Genomic DNA, 5371 nt, shown 5'->3' with positions numbered 1-5371 from the left:
TAGAATATTAAAATAAGTGAACCGTTTTTGTTGCCTGTTGCCCGTTTGTAATCTGTTGAGGCTGCCCTAACGTCACCTATGAACTGTTAGGTGAGATAGTGGTTTTGCATATTGCCAACAGCGGCAGCACTTGTCGGGGTTGCAGTGCGTCCAAGCACACAATAGGAACCAGATATGAAATAATTTTTCTTTAATTTGTATAACAAACTATGGTATAGCGTCATTCCACAATGATAGTTGTTGCTATTGGCTAGGCCCGCCCGATGCACATGCATGAAAACATGCTTTTCAAATCAATTCATCTGAAAAGCTTTTTCTTCATAGGAGGTCCGATAAGAAGTGTACATTTTGGCCGACAGATGGCTGTAGCACTGCATGGCGTCGGCGTTTGGGACTGGGAGGTTTTTTGATAATTATTCTTGCCATGACGAATGTTATGTTGCGTTTGCACAGGAAAACTACGGACATTCGCTTAATGCTCCGAATTAATGTCCCTGTATAGATAGTCTACCTTGATAAAAGAAGTTTTAATGAGTTTCGTTTCAAAACAAGCATCATACTTCTTGACTTTAAGTTGTAAAGCTGGAAAATTGCGATCACGGCATGGGGACCACAGGGGCAATGTGGAAACCCCGGACTCGGGACTCGGGGACTCGGAAGCAGAAATACTGCGTCCATATGAAGGCGTCTTCTCCGAGCCCAGAGATCCCTGTACGTTTCCCGGCAGCCCACGCCCTTTCCGACGTGTGGTTGGCAATATGGACTGCAGAGGTCACCACCGTCCGTGGAGCCATTCAGCCCAGCCAGATGTCTGGCTAGTGGTTGGCGATATGGACTGCAGAGGTCGCCACGGTCTTTCGGCTCGCTGCACTGTGTGCGGCGCTGCTCCGCCTGTGGTGGCCCGTGGTGTAGACATTAGCGGAAATAGCGGGTATTTTGGCCGTTACGAGAAGGAGGGCATGGTGCGCAACGGAGTCCAAGGGAAGTCGTCGACCTGAGATCAGATAAATTCGCCGTGATGTCCGCTGTCCTTATTCTAAAACTTAATCTGACGACACGTAAAAAAAGGTGGAAAAACGCCACAATTATATTTAATCACTTCTCCTGTAGTGCGTCTCAGGATATTTTTGACATTTTCCAGACATTTCACAATGTTAACGTATTTTGGATTTCATGTGATGGTCAAAGTGGCACACCATAAATGTACATGTTCCATAGTGTCACTTCCACATGTGTCACTTAGCCCGTGTCATGCGGCGCAGTCCATCTATCCCGGTACTGGTTCCCTGTGATATCCCTGTAGCGTACTGTACTAATTGTTATATGTATATATATATATATATATATATATATATATATATATATATATATATATATATATATATATATATATATATATAAATATATATATATATATATATATATATATATATATATATATATATATATATATATATATATATATATATATATATATATATATATATATATATATATATATATGGCCCTAGCGGCCCTAGCGTGCTGCTATCACCGGTGAAACAGGGCCCCTGTATCAACATTGAAGCCACCGCTCCCTCTGGTCAACCACTGGTTCTGAGTATCGCCGGTAGGTCGCAGCACCTCTCGGGCAGTAGGCTGTGGACAATCACTGCTCTCTCTCTCTCTCTCTCTCTCTCTCTCTCTCTCTCTCTCTCTCTCTCTCTCTCTCTCTCTCTCTCTCTCTCTCTCTCTCTCTCTCTCTCTCTCTCTCTCTCTCTCTCTCTCTCTCTCTCTCTCTCTCTCTGATCAGTCACTGGTTCTCTTTCCTGCCGTTACGTGGCAGCACCTAGACGTTAATGGGTTGTTGATGTTACTACCGCTCCCTCCGGGTTAACACTAATTCTCAGTATTTCGGATAGTTGGCAGCACCTCCTTGGCATTATAAAGTGGTCGATGTAATCGCTGCTCCCTCTGGGTAAGCACTAATTCTCAGCATTTCCGCTAGGTGGCAGCACCTCCTTGGCTGGCTGTTGATGTAATCGTCACTCCCTCTGGTTAGACACTAATTCTCAGTATATCCGCTAGGTGGCAGGACGTTCTAGGTAAGAGTAGGTTCTCCGTTTAATCAGCACTCCTTCCGGGCAATTGCTGCCTCCCTTTTCAGCTGTTACGTGAAAGCACTTTACTGGTACTTCACTGGCTGGTGACTATACCGACCCTCCTAATCTAACGCTCCTTCTCTTTTCAGTATACCTGAAAGGCACTGCTGATGATACTTACGCTAATTAGAGCTAAACTTAAAGGAATTGACGGAAGGGCACCACCAGGAGTGGAGCTTGCGGCTTAATTTGACTCAACACGGGACAACTCACCAGGCCCGGACACCGTAAGGATTGACAGACTGATAGCTCTCTCTTGATTCAGTGGGTGGTGGTGCATGGCCGTTCTTAGTTGGTGGAGTGATTTGTCTGGTTTATTCCGATAACGAACGAGACTCTGGCCTATTAAACTTGAAACTGTCAGTCTCTTGTGACTGCGGTTTGCTTCTTAGAGGGATCATCGGCGTCCCAGCCGAAGGAAATGGAGCAATAACAGGTCTGTGATGCCCTTAGATGTTCTGGGCTGCACGCGTGTTACACTGAAGTGGTCAGCGCGCCGTTCAACACCCCTCTCCGTGAGGAGCTGGGCAAACGTTTGAACCCTTTTCGTGATGGGAATTGGGGGTTGCAATTGTCCCCCATGAACGAGGAATTCCAAGTAAGCGCAGGTCACTAGCCTGCGTTGATTAAGTCCCTGCCCTTTGTACACACCGCCCGTCGCTACTACCGATGGATGATTTGGTGAGGTCGCCTAGACTGGCTGCTGGCTTCGGCCGTGCGGCCGGGAAGACGCCCAAACTTGGTCGTCTAGAGGAAGTAAAAGTCGTAACAAGGTTTCCGTAGGTGAACCTGCGGAAGGATCATTCTCAGTTGTGTGCATATTTCTGTGCATGATTGTTACCGTCATTCCGTCCGGGACGCACATTCCCCGGACGGAAGTACTCAATACGATGTCACTATGGCTTCCATATGTGTACATTTTTGAACGCCAACATAGGACCTGCGCCCTCGGTCCTATTCAAAAACTAAACATTGGGCTCCCATGGCAGCGGATCACTCGGCTCGTGTTTCGATGAAGACCGGGGTAAAACCCGAGACAGTTTGCGAATTGCAGGACACAAATGATCATCGACAGGTTGAACGCAAATGGCGGCTTCCGATTTCGGTCGGCAAGCTCAGTGCTCTCGAGGGTCGGTTGACGAATCTGCGCATCAACGCAGCCGTGGACGTTTCGTCATCTGTTGTTATGGCCGGTGCGCGTGGCACCGGCCGTGGCCGACAGTGTTCAAATGGCGTCGTCTCAAGTGCCAATTCTGGCGTCGTCACAGCGTGTGCTCTCCGCGCGTTTGGCGTCCGTGCCCTGTTTGATGTGACACAACATGGCGCCCGCCCGCGGACCACACGTCTCTGTGCTCTCTTATCGTTTCGACCTCGGGGGTGCTGGACTACGCACTGAACTTAAGCATATCATTAAGTGCAGGAAAAGAAACCAAATGGGATTCCCATAGTAACGGCGAGTGAAGTGGGATGAGCTCAGCACCGAAGCCGGCGGCCGAGAGGCCGTCGTGCAATGTGGTGTTCGGGAGGGCTCTGTCCGTGTCCGGCGTCGGTCCAAGTCTCCTGGAAAGGAGTTCCGTGGAGGGTGACAGGCCCGTGCGACCGATCGCCGCGCTCGCGGACGAGTCCTCCTTCGAGTCGGGTTGCTCGCTAATGCAGCCCTAAGCAGGTGGTAAGCTCCATCTAAAGCTAAATATAACCACGAGTCCGATAGTCAACAAGTACAGTGATGGAAAGTTGAAAAGTACTCTGAAGAGAGAGTCAAATAGCCCGTGAAGCTGCCAGCATGGGATTAAGCGCACGTGTGACGCGTGTCGTCGGACAAATAGGCGCTCGTCGGCTGACGCACGGTGCGCGCTCGGTATCGGAAACGGTGCCGGCGCGTGCTGCTGTCGGCCGGTCGGCGGCGCGCTTCCCTTTGTTTGACATTGGCAGGTCGGGGCCTCGTTGTCCGGTCTTATTGCCGGTCGTTATCCGTCGAGCCGTGTCGGGCCGGCGCCGTCTTCGGACGTGTGCCGGTGCTCCGTGGAATGTGCGCCTCTGGCGGCCACGGCCGGCCTGGTCTTCGGTGCAATGCGACCGCTGGCAAACGACTGGGCGACGGCCAGCGCAAATCGACTCGCAAGAGTCGGCTCGGCCTTTGCGTCGTCACGTGCGGCCCGTCTTGAAACACGGACCAAGGAGTCTAACATGTGAGCGAGCGATTGAGATTGTCGAATCTCAAACGCGCAATGAAAGTGAAGTGTCGTCTGACGGCACGAGCGGAGATCCGTCGTCACTCGTGGCGGCGGCGCATCCGCGGGCCACGCCATCGGCTGGCTTGCTCTTCACTGAGCACTGCTGAGGCGTGGACCTAGAGCCCACACGTTGGGACCCGAAAGATGGTGAACTATGCCTGGCCAGGATGAAGCCAGAGGAAACTCTGGTGGAGGTCCGCCGCGATTCTGACGTGCAAATCGATCGTCTGAGCTGGGTATAGGGGCGAAAGACCAATCGAACCATCTAGTAGCTGGTTCCGCCCGAAGTTTCCCTCAGGATAGCTGGCGCTCGTGTGATACGGAGTTTCATCCGGTAAAGCGAATGATCAGAGGAGCTGGGCTCCTTGCGAGCTCAACCTATTCTCAAACTTTCAATGGGTGAGACGTCTCGCTGGCTTCACTGCAGCGACGACTCTGAATCCGAGTGCCCAGTGGGCCACTTTTGGTAAGCAGAACTGGCGATGCGGGATGAACCGCATGTCGAGTTAAGGTGCCTAAGCGGACGCAAATCAGATACCATGAAAGGTGTTGATTGCTCACGACAGCAGGACGGTGGCCATGGAAGTCGGCACCCGCTAAGGAGTGTGTAACAACTCACCTGCCGAAGCAATCAGCCCTGAAAATGGATGGCGCTAAAGCGTTCCACCGATACTCGACCGTCGTCGGCAGGCGACGTGCATGCCACGTCTCAAGCCACGACGAGTAGGGCGGCGCGGTGGTGAGCGTCGAAGGCGTAGCCGTGAGGCTAGCTGGAGCCGCCATCGGTGCAGATCTTGGTGGTAGTAGCAAATACACAAGCAAGATCCTTGTGGACCGATGTGGAGAAGGGTTCCGCGCGAACAGTACTTGGACGTGGGTGAGTCGGCCCTAAGCCAACGGGTAATTCCCGCATCCCGTGTTGAACGACACAATCATTCGAATAACATGGGTTGATGGCGAAAGGGAATGCGGTCAATATTCCGCAACCGGACGCGG

At 51.3% G+C, this 5371-nt stretch overlaps 1 non-coding gene and 1 pseudogene across 1 annotated transcript in view; both read left to right on the top strand.

The window, feature by feature from the left end:
• The first annotated feature begins 3118 nt into the window (after nt 1–3118).
• On the top strand, nt 3119–3275 carry LOC122385696 (annotated as a pseudogene).
• A 232-nt stretch (nt 3276–3507) lies between these two features.
• LOC122385697 overlaps nt 3508–5371 on the top strand; it is a 3766-nt gene continuing 1902 nt past the window's right edge. Inside the window, exon 1 of the ribosomal RNA XR_006257249.1 lies at nt 3508–5371. This exon is cut by the window's right edge and continues 1902 nt beyond it. This is a non-coding gene — a ribosomal RNA (large subunit ribosomal RNA).

The sequence above is a fragment of the Amphibalanus amphitrite genome, unplaced genomic scaffold (assembly GCF_019059575.1).
Source record: "Amphibalanus amphitrite isolate SeventyFive unplaced genomic scaffold, NRLGWU_Aamphi_draft 000227F_arrow, whole genome shotgun sequence".
Lineage (NCBI taxonomy): Eukaryota > Metazoa > Arthropoda > Thecostraca > Balanomorpha > Balanidae > Amphibalanus > Amphibalanus amphitrite.
This window is presented reverse-complemented; position numbering and strand designations above follow the sequence as displayed.